Source organism: Mchenga conophoros, linkage group LG13 (assembly GCF_057382185.1).
Source record: "Mchenga conophoros isolate Kocher_MC1m ecotype Shallow Benthic linkage group LG13, M_conophoros_male_GT1.1, whole genome shotgun sequence".
NCBI classification, from domain to species: Eukaryota; Metazoa; Chordata; class Actinopteri; order Cichliformes; family Cichlidae; genus Mchenga; species Mchenga conophoros.
In genome coordinates, this window is record NC_140538.1 from 17,540,210 (window position 1) to 17,555,710 (window position 15,501).

Consider the following 15,501-nt stretch of genomic DNA (forward strand, 5'->3'; position numbering starts at 1 on the left):
AGAGAAAAGGTTCTGATGTGAAGTTGTCAGATGATCTAATGAAGCTGGATACACACTGGAATTGATTTGCTGTAACCATGAAAGGGAATGACATTCTGTGACATTCTCAACAAGCGAGCCACTGTATCAACTACCAATGAGAGTGAAGAATATTGCTGATTGACACAGCATCTGCACAGACAGGATGCTGGCCAGGAACCCAGAGTGATGTTAAAACTAAGTAAATGCCTACCTCAGCCCAGCAGCCAGGCCCTGAATTTCAACAATTAAAAAACTGATGAGCAGTCAGGCTGCAGCCGCTGTTTTCTACCTCTTCATGTTTCTGAAGTAGAATCACTGTCTTCGTGCTGATTTTCACCTTTGCTTTGTGTTGTTGGCTTTGTATTATACTATGAAGAAGATCAGTTAATTTGGTTTCGATATTTCAAGAGAAAATCTTCATTTTCTTTGTCCAAGATGGAACCTTTCAAAAACTCTTAGTCACCTAAAATGCAATGAATGTGTGGACCAAAGGCCAAAACACATAGAAAAGATGTGTTTCAGAATACCCATGCAGATGTGGACAGGGGTTTGAAGGGTCTGCTAGAGCAATAGATGTGAAGAGCTTGGAACCTGATAGGGTAGCACACAAGGTTTGAGAAAAGTACACTATATTGCCAAAAGTATTCACTCCTCCATCCAAATCATTGAATTCAGGTGTTATAATCACTTCCATGGCCACAGATGTATAAAATCAAGCACCTAGGTAGACTGCTTCTATGAATATCTCATATAAACAATCAGTACAAACCCCCAGACTTAGTGTGGCCTTCAGATCGACGAGTCTGGGTTTGACGGTTGCCAGAACAGTATTTGTCTGACTGCATTGTGCCAAGTGTAAAGTTTGGTGAATAGGGATTATGGTGTGGGGTTGTTGCAAGGTCCATAAAGACATGGATGAGCAAGTTTGGAGTGGAAGAACTTGACTGGCCTGCACAGGGTCCTGACCTCAACCATATAGAACACCCTTGAGAAGAATTAGAGTGGAGACTGTGAGCCAGGCCTTTTCATCCAACATCATTGCCTGACCCCAATAATAAGCTTCTTAAGAATGGTAAAGAAAATATCCCATAAACACACTCCTAAACCTTGTGGAAAGCCTTCTTGGAAGAGTTGAAGCTGTTATAGTGCAAAGCATGGTCTGCCGTCACATTAAACACTATAGGTTGAGAATTGGATGTCACTCAAGTTCATATGTGTGTGAAGGCAGACTAGGCAATACTTTTGGCAATATAGTGTATGAAAGCAAAAACAAGGCTTAGAATTAAAATGTGAAAGAAAGTTAAAAGTCTTTAAGAGTTAAAGTGAAGACAGAAAACAAAAACAGCATCTCCAATTAAAAATGAAAAAACCTCCAAACTCCATTGGACAGAACTATAAAAAGTAAATGAGTCTTAGCCGGCACATGCACAAACCTTCTGTCTTCATCGGAAGGAATATAAAGACAAAAGGGAACGCTCTTTTAAGACCACATCAAGTATTTAACATCGATGTGAACTTTGAAACTTCCTTAGAATCTCAGCCTCTGGCCCACTCTTCATTAAATAGCTGGCCTTGGAATAGAAGGAACTTTTTGTTCTTTCTAATAAATGCAGCTAGTGGGGCTGTTTTTGTCACATAAGCTTAGAATATTAATTAGGTTGTAATAGTACTTGCAACTAGATAGTGTAATAAAGCCCTACCCTACTGTAGACAAACATATAGCATCAAGTATTTGCCCAGTGGGGAACTTTAGAGACACTACTCCTATCACAGATACATAAAATGTGTCCTTAAGATGAACTTAGAGGGTGAAAAAGAAAAAAACTGAGACATTTTTTACAAGATCCTATCTTCCCTTCCCCCATTTCTCAGTTTATTCATTTATGCTCCATCAGGGGGTAGCTGCTGTGAGCTGGACTGTCTCTCCTCCTCTTCCATTTTCTGTGCTCACATTTTCATACAGCTTCTATCTCATTCAAAATAAAGTGCTCCCCTCATTTAACTGTCAAATTATGCATACGGACGTTGAAATATTGACATCAGCCTGTGAGCCAATGGCCTGTCGAATGAGTCACAAGCCGCAATGACAAGAGCAAGGGTTGGAGGTTAATAATATGGAACCCTATATCGCAAAGGCACTGTGGCGTCACTTTGATGTTCCACATTACAGTTTTTTTTCTTGTTTCACGCCTGGTAATGTAATCTTTCCCAACACTGTCTCCCCTTTGTCAAACCCCTACACACACACAAACACACACAAACACATGCACACACGCTCCAAGATTCATAACCCTCCGCTTTGTACAGTAGCAATCAAAGGTAATAGACTGAGGGAACAAAGTCTTCAAAGGAGCTGAAGCCAGAGTCTGAATCCAAATACACATTCATTCTGTTTGCACTGCAGGAGCTTACTTTGTACTATTCTTGTTAAATACTGCAAACTGCATACGTACACAACCTCAAATACAGCGTGGGTACAAGCAAATGGATTTGCTGTCAAATAAAAAAAAATAAAGCCAAAAGCTTAAGATATGGAAACAGAGGTCCCGTCTGTTCCCCCAGAGTTAAATTCAACAAGTTCAATCAAGAAGTAAAAGAAGAGAGTGTGTGATTGCGATGCAGAAAGAAAATCAACAATGCTTTATTCCAAAATTGGCTGTGTGATCTTCTAAATTTATGTCTGCATTTTTTCTGTGCATTTGTGCCTTTTAATACATTTTACAGTTCTCACACATCAATTTGCGTTGCGAATCTGAGTGACAATTGCACCGTCAACTCCTGAAATCTTCTCGCAATAACCTTGGTGACAGCTCTGAGATGCTATACTTCTTGTCTGAGTTTCCTTCTATAATGACTGAGGAGTGAATGTTACCTTGAACCGAGGTCAGTACTTCAGCCAGTTTTCTGTATAAGTCAAAAAAGCTGGACTGCTCTAGATTTATAAAATGTCAGGATTTTAATCATTACTTATTATTAATCTCTGGCTGTCTTCCAGGTCCTATCCTCCTACCCTCAACCCCAGCCAGTCATGGCAGACGGCTGCTTCCTCTGAGCCTGGTTCTGCTGGAGGTTTCTTCCTGATAAAGGGGAGTTTTCGCTTGCTCGTAAAGTGTCATCTAATTGTTGGGGTTTTCTCTGTTTTTCTCTGTGTTATATAAAGTCTTTATCTTTATCTTACCTGAAGCAACTGTTGTTGTAAATGAGCAATATATAAATTGATTTGAATTGAATTGAATGTTGACCCTGTAGGTATTACACTGTTTGCATGCACATAATCTTTGAATTTTTTTCTTTCCTTTTTTTAATTCATTTAAATTGTTTGTTCATTAATTAAAGAAAATACCAGACTTTTAAAACAATCTTCTCTGTCAGCCATGACCAAAGAGCACACAATATAAATGCACAACAATCGTGACTGCTTGACAACTGCCACTGCAATGTTAAAGTAAGAAATTTCATAACATCAACTGTTTAAAAAAGTTTAAATGACATAAATACGGATCGCAGCACCATTTTTGGCCACTTATTTTGGAAAACAACGAGTGTGTAATCACTCACATGGTACAACCAATCTAATCCCTAATTCTGATACTGTTAGTCAAAGACAGTCACAGTATGCTTTGTATCTCACTGTCTCTTATCTTCATCTCATTTGCCTCTTTTCTCTCCCAGTGGTGGAAATATGCCCTTTAGGGCAGGGATTATTCATGAAAGATGGTGTAGGCTCGACTTATCCACTCTTGGGAGAGAAGAGGAGATAAGCTGCAGTATTATGCACCTTACTACTGGAATGAATTTTAGTGAAACTTAAAGTTGGAGACTCACATTCGTCCAAGAGGTATATACTGGTATTTTATGTAATATTTGAGATGGATGTATATGTGAATTCTGAGCTTATCCCAGCCAAGGAGATGATCATTATAATAGTAATAATAACAGTAATAGTGACTTAACAAAATAAGCTTAACAGAAACAAAACAAAATTGTAAAAACACATTTTCCTGATTAGTCAGCCTTTAGCATACAGACTCAATTACGTCTATTGTGCAACGCACAAGAATTTTTCAGTGTAACTTATTAGGGGTTTGGCAGCTTTGACAGATGGCTGGCAGCTCAGGTAGCTGTAGCTGATTTGAGCTCATTAGAATCACTGAGCCTTTTAACAATGTTTATGGTTTTGGTGTTATGTCTTTTTAGCAGAATACACAATATGGGCTGCTGTCTATGACAAAAACACAGTGAGCCAACCACCACCAACACCAGCAGATGCCATGGCAGCCCAAATCATCATAGACTGTGGAAACTTCACATTGGACATCAAACACTTTGGATTCTGTGCCTCTTGATCCTTCCTCCAGTTTCTGGGACCCCGATTTCCAAATGAAATACAAAATTCTTTTAAATCTGAAAAGAGGCATTTTCAGACGAAAGCACAGTTAGCACAGGTAAGATGCATCTGACGATATTCAGTTTTTTAAGGTACACTGGTACATAGATATTTACTTCTATTAAATGCACCAATCCACACAGACTACTAGAGTTTAGACTCTGATTATGCACCTGTTTTCTGGCTTTGCTGTCAATACAAAGCGATCAATGAAACGACTAAATCTATCAACACTGTTTATTGCTTCATTTTAGTGTTTCCATTAAGAATATTTATGCTGTCAGTCAGCTTGGTGAAGACAGTTTATCTGAACGCTCTCCTTTCAGCTCCTCTGTACTTCTGAGAGACAGACTGGTTCTGAAGGCAGTGATACTGAAGGCAGATCGGTACTGGTGTGGATTGAATAGATCAAAAGCTTCAGTGGTGCTTTTGTGTTTTGTGTGTGTCTGATTTTCCATAAGTAAAAGTGTCTATTAGTCATCTCTATTTATCAATGCATTTATATTTTATAACCTCTCTGGCTTGATGAGACCCTTGTATTCATGAGGGTACTCTGTTAGTTTTATCTCTGAAAATCTCTCTCAGTGGACCATTAGTTGTTAATGGTATTAATAACAGATCTAACCCTTTAGGCCATAATATGGGCTCATTAGAGGGAGAAAGAAGACCATTATCCTGGGCAAAGTTAGGTTTGCAGTTTAACAGCTCACATTTCCGCGTAGTGTCTCTCTGCCTGTGTGTGTGTATTCAGTAACAGACTTCTAGGCAAACTGAGTTAATGGTGGGAGACCGAAGGCAGCCTGAAATTTGAATGGGGGCTGTTAAGTTACTTTAACATATGGGAAATGCCATGTTAGAAAGCAACAAAACTGTTGGGGTTTATCAGTTTCATTAGCAACTGATTGGATTTTCCTTTTATATGCTTATATAGTTTGCCCCCTTTTGGCCAGATGTTCTTTTTCTATGTTATGGGACTTTCTGGACATGTTTTCATTTTAAAATCTCTATTTGAAAAAGGTAAAACAACTTTTGACAAAATGCAGACTTGGTATTTGGATGGCACCCCCCCAAAAAAAACTATGTGACATCAAAGAACAGTCTGAAGATCCAATATAAGCACGAAAGTGGAGAGGAACTTTGTACAAAAGAACATGCTGCAAGGATTTTGGCTTTTAATGGTTGTCTCAGTGTACATTATGGCAGCAGCTATACACACAGAGACCTGTTCTGACAGGCAGTGAATGGAAGTGGGATCAAGGCACTAAAGATAAGTCAGTATTTTCATGAATATATTTTCCCAAGTCCAAACAAAAAGTCATTCAGGAATAATATTGTTCCTTTTTTTCCACCTAGAAACCATATTATACAAGCAGATTAGAGCAGAAGTGAGCAAGCAGACAGATTTCCCAAGAGCACCTCAATGCGAAAGATATACATTTGAGACCAAGCAGGAGGGAGATGCACACAATATGAGAACATACTGGAAAGACACAGAAGTAAAAAATTAATCGGGCATAAAATTTAGTGGAACAACTAAAACGACACAAGCCACATAACTCTGACATGATTTCATAAAGCTAATTGCCAATCGCTCTTCCTAATTACCAAAACAAGCTTGTTTAGCTTCAAAATTCACAGAAGCATCAATACATACAGATTATCCCACAGCATCATTCAGTTAAATAACTGCATGTCTTCTTATCGCATGTCTGACTATGAAGCAGGTGTGTGAGTAGATACAGTACAATACAGCTGAGAGTTGATTTTCTATTTACATCCTCAGAGGACGTTACAAAGACATCATGGTACGATCATCTGTCAGTCACAGGGCTTCTGTTTTACATATGTGTGTAATGTGTGCCTGTGTAAAGTGTGTGAATGCAAGCTGAAGTGACAAACCCATTGATGTTACTTTTGCGTGACAATTTTACTCTTGCATGTCAGCAGGCAATATTATCTGATGCAACATTAAAGCGTACAAATACTGTACACCACTAATTGCTGGTGTATGCGCAGAGAGCTGTTCAGTTGCACAGAGCCAAGCCTGGTAACTGCAGTTGTGATAAAGGATGCTGCCTGCAACTTCAAATTTGACAATTAATTTTGTATAAATTTTGCACTGTAGAGATTTTTTTTCAGTGTGCTTTTTTTTTTTAAATTTTTTTTACAATTTCAGTACAAATAGAGGCTTGACTTTTAGAGCTTGCTTGGCCCTTGGGTGTTTGTTTGAGAATTGTACTTCCATCAGCTGCGGCTCCAAGATCAGGGAAGCAATTAATGAGATTGATTACTGCAACTAGCTCAACTCCTGAAACAAAGGGAATAAACTCCATGTTGAAATTAACCAGACAAGAAAGCAACTAAAACTTTAAGCCATTTTAAGTTGAGCTAAAACTTAAACATTCGGTAACTTTTAAAATAATGCTTTCCTCCACAAGTCTGCATGATGACACAGTGGTTAGGACTGTTGCCTCACAACAAGGTCTTTCTTGCTTTCTGTTCTCCCTGTGTCTGCATGTGTTTCATCTAGGTATTCTGGCTTGCATGCAGTTAGTGGGGTTAGGTTAGGCTGAGTTGGTGATTCTAAATTGCCCATATGTATATCTCTGTGTTAGCCCTGCAACAGAGTTGCAACCTGCCCAGAGTGTAACCCGCCTCTCCCCCTATGGCAGGTATTCATTCAATCTAGATATCCACGTTTTGACACTTCAGTATGTGCCAATAAAGATGTGGATATATGAGCAATAGAATTGTTTCCTGGTTTTTTTCCAAGTCAAACTCCACAGGCAGAGATCACTCTTGTTAACTAAATAGGCCTGAAATATGACAGAATCTGCTCAGTTGCAAAAAGAGCTTCAGTGGTCAAGCAAGCTTTCAGGAGGTAAAGCATTAAACGTTAATAAACACTCACTTCCATGGCATTTTTGGAGTGAGTGTTTTGGTTTTGGGTCAAAGCCAAAGACCTAGCTTAAACATCAGTGGTGATCCTTCATATAAAAGCTAGGTAAGTTTGACCAGAGAAGATGTTTTCTCTCTGTGTCACTTTGATGGTAAATTTATAGATGTGATCAGATCAGAACAGGGCTGCAGGCAGTGATCAAAGAATAACAGCTGGGAGCGGTGCAGCCCTGCAATAAGAGATGACCTTGAATGGTCATAACTTTAAATCAAGCAGAGTTATGGAACTTTGCAGTTGCACCTCGTGTGAGTTTGGGAATCCAATTAAAAATGAAAAGCTGGTTTTTATTTCGCGTTTGAGAAATATTTTCAATACAGTACAGCACCGATTCTTTTATAGAGCAGCAAGGTTATAGGTATATGAGTTTGTACAGCCTCCACATGAACATTGTACTGCTATCGACAAAGTTAGCACACTCGCAGCACTGTGTTCACGCTGTGTGTGCATGGATGGCCACACACACGTCCTCACAAAGCAACGTGATACTGATATGACTGAATGTAAAAAACATGCTGTGCATCACACAAACAGATGTATACACACAGAGACACACACTGGCATGAAGTAAATAGGGTATGACCTTGCAGCACCTAGCCTATATAAATAGCCTGTATAAAGTGTCTTTGCTTCTTCGACTTGCATCTGTTCCTTTTGGTGTGAGTGTGTTTTTGAGAACTGAGTCTGAAAAAGAAATAAAAAGCAAAAGCATGAATTCTACATCTGATAAGCATTTTTTTTTCTTTGCTCATTCACTAATGCACCCACAATATTCCCCTCTCCTCCCCATGTTCACTCCCTATCTGGCAGCAGGCCAGTTTCCTAACACGGTGATGGAGCAAAAGAAAATTGATTTCTAAAGAGCTGCTATGCCCGGATATGAAATACGTAACCAGTTATTAGTCTAACCCCGATATTAACACAACACGACAACCGTGTCAAGATGTATATTTGAGATGTCGCTCTTGTTTCCTTTGAGAGATACATAAAAAAGGCTAAAAATGATAAACTGCCACTTGTTCAAAGCATTACAAATCAATGTCAGTATTGCATAGTTTTGATGATATCTACTTTGTTTGAGAGAAAAAGGAGAACAAAAAGCTCTAGTTGGCAATGCATTGATGCTGCTATGAGACGGACTCAGTATCTTGATTGTGTAGACAGTCAGAGTGAGCGGGTCCATATTACTTACTATACTGCTATTAATGAGAGGCCAAATGGCCCACACACTGATGTACTGTACATGGTCTCTCTTGCACGTACACTTATTAACACAGAAGCAGATGCACCCGTGCAAAGACAGCACACAGTGAGCAGTAAGGTCAGGGCTCACAGTGACTGAGAAAAAGATATTTGAAGAAGATATGCTGCCTGTTGCTATGGAGCACTCTGAGAGGAAAACATACACACAAAGACGCACACCTACACATGATGCTCTATCAATCCTAAAGAAAATGGACCAATCGCACACCCGGGAAGATAAACACACATATACATGCATGTATATACGCACACGCTCAATCAATCATTATCCTATTACAGAAAGTAATGAAGCTACAGCGTCTTTCAAGAGCATCACAGCTTCAGTTATTGCCCTCGGACTCTGTGTGTGTGTGTGTGTGTGTGTGTGTCAGCGTTTGTGTCTTTTCCTTCATATGTTTTATTTATATTTAGAAAGGAAAAAGGGGCCATTCTTCAAGAACAACATTGCTCTTCCATTTGTTCCTTTAGGACAGGGTGAATTATGCCAGTTGGTTAATCAGATTCTTCACCAGAGAGGCTCAGACAGAGGCACAGCAAGGGGGAGAATGAAATAGGCAACCATACTTCTAGACGCCTCAGAATTGGGAAGAACAAGGGCACGGCATAATGTGTGGCATAATGAGCATGCCTGTTAATTTGCTTTATTTTTTGAAGGGTGATTTAAAAACTTTAATTAGACTATGAACTCTGTTGTTCATCATAGAGGGAACTGGCACAAATAGCTGGAACAATTCTATTCACGTCAATAACAATACGTTAAATGAGCCATTATACTCTTCATGAACCCGAAAGAGAAGAATACAATAGAATGTAAAGCATAAAACATATTTACCATTGTAAATAAATGAATATGTTGTAAAGCAGTGGTAGATGATTTAGCACTCTATGTACTTTAAATCCTCTCAGACACTTTTTTTTAAAATCTATGTCCATAAACTGGCACTTTGCAATAATTCATTTGCTTTAGCTCTCATATTTTTGAACTGGGAACCTTTTACTGTAATTATTTAACAAATTTCACAGTGATATGAATGATTAGTTAGTTGTTGCCTTCAGAGGGTGTTTTTCTTTTCCGTTCCAGTGCTCAGAGACCCAGCCCACCTGCCTGCCTTCCTGCTGCACTGACCTAAAGTACAGTAAAAGTCAGTGCTGGCTGAATCGATCACAGTGTAGGACTGAAGATCACTTGCGATGACTTGTGATCGATAGTGTAACTCCATGTAAACAGAGCATGAAGGTTCAGTGCTGTTCGGACAGTTGAGGCAAATGTGGGAAAAACTGAATCAGTGCCACTCAGTGGAAGTCATATATGCTCATTTTAGGGACAAAACAAAAGACTGAAAAGGACACTGAGATGATGGCCGCATGTGATATTAGTAAGTGTAATTGTCCAAATTCATATTTCATCACATCGTGCTTAAGTGAGGGATTTTTAAGGAAAGCCTGTGCTGTTTATGTGTGTCTGTATGTGTGTGTCTGTCCTGTTGACGGGTAGGTGAATGCCTGAAAAGACCATAAGCTCTTATCACTCTGCTACAGACACCCGGTATCAAGCTGACTGGACATTCCTCCCAAAGTGACAGATGCTAGCAACAAGAGTGCTCTAAATGAGAATGGATATGGAGCAGTGAAGCAGCATCAAAACTAATCCATATTACATCCGACGCGTCTCATTTTCATGTTTCACAGGAAGTCATTGAATGTGGACCAGATGCTTTGAACAGTTTCAGAATGAGAAAATTTCCTGCACACAATTTAAACTCAAGCTCAACTTTCTGTAACTTAACTGAAAAGTGAACTCAACCAGGGATGTTTAAATCATTCCAATAAGAAAATTAATCTAATACTATTTCAGCAATGCACTGTTCATTAAAGTCATTTAACCAGCAGTCCATCTGTTCTCTGGTTTCATGTTTTCTAGTGTTGCATGCTCTCTTTGTGTCACTCCACTCTTTAGATTGCAAATGTTTAGACTCTGGCATGCTGTGATTGACGGCTTTTCTGATATTTTGTAGATCAGACAAATAAATTAACAACCTAGATTAACCGGCAATGAAAACAATTTTTAGCTGCAGACCCAAATCAGATTTCTCCACATCAGTTTAGACTTATCATGTTCAACACACTCAGAGATGGCCCCAGTGGATGAATGAATAATAAATAACTCAAAGTGCTGCTTTTTTAAATAATAAAGCAGCTAAGAAAGATGTTATGAGCATTAGATGAAAACCTGTGACACCATGCAGCAGCATGGCTGTACGTCAACATACACTGATACCACGTTTCTGGTTTGCCTACAGTTAGAGAACAAAAACAAAGTTTGCAAAGGTTTTCCCCAAACCGACGATGAGTATCCCAGCAATTCCACGTGATGCTCTGAGTGGTGTAAGAACTTAGGTATTCTACAACAAAAAATCAAACAAGGCCAATCAATACAACAAGTCATCCAATGAACAAACTGATGGGGGGACATAGCGACGGTGGAGTTTAGAGTCCATCGCTCACCTTCCGCAGAGGCACTGACTCCTCTCCGCGAACCCGATGCACCTGCGCACCTGCACCGCGAAATCCGTCAAAACTTAGCGCCAGTCCTCCCAGTGTAGCTGTTTGATTTGTTCCTCGTCTTAAGCTGCGATGTCCCCCTCCAAGAAAAACTCCCTCGCGCCGCCGTCTGTCGTGATGCGCTTGTCCCCTAGCGACTCCTCTCCAATCCTCGGTATCGCGGAGGTAAGAAGGAACGAAGCTCTGTTGATATCATCCACCACTACTCCGCGCGAAAGGCACCGCGGAGAGGAAACAAATAGAGGGAGAGAAAACACACACACACACAAAGCGAGCTATCCCAGCTTGAAGTAAGCGAGAGGGGGGACAGAGAAGAAGAAAAAAGTGTGAGCAGCCTTCACTGGGATGAATGAGAGACAGAAAGCGCTCTCGGCTCACGCAGCGTGTGAGTGATACACGGAACGCTCGATTTGTAGAGTGAGTGAGTGGGAGCACTGGTCGAGTGAGTAGGTCTTCGCACCCACACGCATGTCATATTACACGAGCATAACCCGAGAGAGCACCCAGATTCCCTGTCATTCCAGTCACTGTAATATCGATGCTCTGTTTCCATGACCCCCCTTTACAAAGTAAGGCGTCTTTGCTCACACTCACTTTTTAATCCCCATCATTTCATTATAAGGCATATCATGCACTGTTACTGTCTTGTTGAGAAGATGTAGTGTAGTTTCCAGCTGTGTGGTCTTCATCAAGCACTCAGAAGAACCACAGGGTTCATGTGCAGAGGTGCCCCGAAACCGTAATCAAGGCTGGGAATTTGACTTCATCCCAGGCCTCTCTGTCAAACAAACCACCAGACTGCAAATTCCATTTGTAGGCTAAATCAATGCGTTGATGTAACACTTACAAGACTAGTCATGAATATGTCCACTGTGCTCGTTTGAGAGAAAAGTTATCCAGATTTTTTTTCATTTTCAAGAGGAAAAAAGTATACAAAATGTACTACTTACCAAGAAATGCATCTGAATGATAACTTTTAAAGGTTTGTTAGGGCAACTGTGTGCTGCAAACACTTACACCTGCGAAGAATCAGAAAACACACAACTCATAGCATAATAATCTCTTTCCTCCACCTTTACTTTTCTTCTGACCACCTGTGCAGCCGGGCTTCTATATGCATGTTTGCCACATTTGCAGCGACAATGGTGAGATTTTGAGACGTGCGTCTACTCATCTACCAATAGAGTTTGAGATGAAGCAGCACTCTCTATGTTAAAAAGTTTGTTCTCTTCAACCCAGAATGGTCCTCTGAATCTAAATGCCGTGAGGTAAAAAAAATAAAATAAAATAAATAACAGGGATGTCAGTCTTTTGTTATATTGCTCACCGTCCACTGATGCAACTGTTTAGGTGGGTTGACATCCTGCAGACCTGCAAAACATAGAACCAGTGTGACTTTTCTTCTGTGAACAGGTTTTTGTTTTGTTTTTTTTTCCCTCAGCCACAGAGTCCATAAAATGATTATCTCAGAAAAAATAAGAAAAAGAAAAACAAATTGCTGCAAATGAACTCAATGTTTCAAGAGGAATTATTTTGAAGTGTAATCTGAATAAACAAACCGTGGCCTTTGAATCCCAATCAAACCGAGGCAATTTAACACAGTCGTGAATCCCAGTGAAACTCACAGGAACCCAGTAGCTGAAGCCAGAATGTTTACCACAGCCAACAACAGAAAACTCCCCCGGCTCTTGATCTATTAGAAATGGCATTAATTCACTGTGGCCTGCAAACAGTTCCCAAAGCAATCATGCACCAAATTTAGAGCTTAGCTGAAAAGAATGACATTGCCATGCCCCCCCTATCCTTTCTTTTTTATAATTTTTCTGTTCGATTATCCCGAGTCTTTTTGAAATGCCACATTTTCTCACTAGTGTATGGATGTGTATTCATTCCGGCAGAATGGGCGCCTATTACACGCTTTCAGAGGCTGTGACAGCAGCCCTCAGTGAGGAAGCCAAACACTTCACAGCTCAGACAATGTACCCAGGCAGACGTGCATACACACACACACACACACACACACGAATGCATGCACTCACAGTTTCAAATACACACAAACCCACTGACACAATGCACATCGACGAGATGAAAGGGCCAATTTATCAAACCACCAGCTAAGGCAGGCCCGAGGACGTATAGTGTCAGCACTGGTCTTTAGAAAGAGGACAGGATGTGCCTCTCTTTCTGTGTTTGTGTGCAACTTTCTGTGACTTTCCTTGACAGTAAAATCATTTTCCTAACATAATGTGCATTTTTGCCTTGGGCTAATTTTCTCAGGTAAAATGCATCAGCGGCTGATGCCTGCTGACACGGCTGCACGAAGCGGGGAATTTGTCGTTCTTTTGATTGCCAGGTGCTTTAATGCCAAGAAAAGAAAGTGTGCACATGAATTTGTTAGAAAGAGCCGGGGTGCTAAAGAGAGGGAGGGAGCGATGATAGAGGGGTCTGTCCCATGTTATTTCTCATTAAACTGCAAGATCGATGTTTGTTGTCAGAGTTTTACAGCATTTATAAGCCCAAATGAATCCACTATTAGACTGCCGCAAAGCAGACACAGTAAGCAGTGCTTGGGAAGAGTTTGTGTTGAAGTGACAAGCAAAAGGGAATTTCACGGCATTTTGCCGTGCAAGGATGTGCTTGCTAAGTGGCACTGGTCAGCTCTGAGATGAAGTGAATTCTGAAAATGTCTTTCTGTTTTTGCTTTTTAGGTGAAACAAGAGAGACATAAATACAAAGTAATTCAATCACAAATCAATCATGATGTAACTGCACTCTTAATTCACTTATTTCAATGATTTTGTGCAGATCGTTGATCATATAGAACAGGTGTGGTGGATGTGGATCATTGTGACTTGAGGAGAATTAAATATAACACACACATGTAAATCAGTCCTGAGGAAGTTCCTGAGGGTACCATGGATTAATACAGGTGTACTGCAATGCCCTTTTAAAGCAAGTATCTTCTTTTTCATTAAATATCTGAGACGAAGTTGTGATACTATCATTATTAACTCTGACCTTTTCAACCGTACAGTAAGACCCTCATCTAAACAAATGAAGCTTTTTTTTTCTTTTTTCTTTATAAAACAGCGAAGCACCTGCAAGGACAAACAGAAAACAGCAGAGATTAAACTCTGAGACACCAGATTTTATTTCCACTCATCTGCTAACTCCCTTGCTGAGGCAGTGTTTATATTTAGCTCAGAATATGAGTGTGTTTATGTGTGAGGGAGAACATTATAAATGTAAGTCCCCTGATTTTGTGATGTTGTCTTCAGTGTGGTGCATCTGTTGGGTTTTGGCTGCTAGGATACTGGCCCGGTCTGCTTGATACCGTTCCAAGGTCTGGGGGCAGCCTGCTGGCGCTGCCAGTTGGTGGCAAGCCGAGCAGGGTGGATTGCCCATTATATCTGGAAAAAGAAAAAAGGAGTGAGGCCAGCTCCAAGAATTGTGGTCCCCAAAGAATTTGAAAAAGTGATATGGCTGTTTGTACACCACAGGTCAGAGATGCAGAAATGCATCAATAGAAGCTTGAATGTGCAGCGTGCCTGTGTGTGTAAGGAGTTAAGTGAATGTAAAACTAAGAAGATACCGGCAAATAAAGGTCCGATGTTCTCTCCAATAAGGTGTTTATTGGCAACAGGTGAGAGCAAATCCAGGGAGAGAGAGATATTTAATTTCAGGAGCATCAGCAGCTCGTACACTTACAGCTTGGATCGCTTACAAAAAGCCATATATAGAGGACAGCTGACACTGAGGGCGTACAGAGGAAGCTAAATCAAAATTAACATGATCTTGTCACCACCCTGAACACTGGGATGGGAAGATGGAGTGAGAACAGAAAAGTAATTGATTTCTACAAAGTCGGCTCCACTACAAATTTATCTTTGTGATTGGTGTCTTATTCCTTTTACCAACAAACCTGTTAAAAGCGATTCAAAGATGAAGCCCCATTTTTGCCTCTAAGGCAAATATTACAAGTGTTTTCACCGTCAGCTCTACCCGTTTATTTACTCCACTTAATATTCGGCTTTTCTCCTCGAAACCCATCACCGAACACGTGTGACCTCCGAGTGTGTGAAAATGATTTACTGTGAGGTGACAGACAGATCTATGTCAGCCCCAGTGTACAGACCCGATACTTGTCATCAGATGCCAAGAGCTGTATTTTTAATGGTCTAGAATATGCATGAGATTATGTCATGAACCTGATGTGTGAAAAACAAATTAGCTGGACTCTTGCGAATCAATTTCTGTCATATTTGTTTTTATAAAATATCAACGCTGCTCATTTTATAGCCTCCCACAGCTC

The 15,501-nt window shown here is 40.2% G+C and overlaps 1 protein-coding gene across 3 annotated transcripts in view; it reads right to left on the bottom strand.

The window, feature by feature from the left end:
- The window catches only part of LOC146561090 (zinc finger matrin-type protein 4), a 74,444-nt gene extending 62,812 nt beyond the window's left edge, over positions 1–11,632 (bottom strand). For all 3 annotated transcript variants that reach the window (XR_014894836.1, XM_085296860.1, XM_085296859.1), the window contains exon 1: positions 11,133–11,632. The gene's annotated coding sequence lies outside the window, so the exon portion shown is untranslated. The remainder of the gene's footprint in view (positions 1–11,132) is intronic.
- Between the last annotated feature and the right edge of the window lie 3,869 nt (positions 11,633–15,501).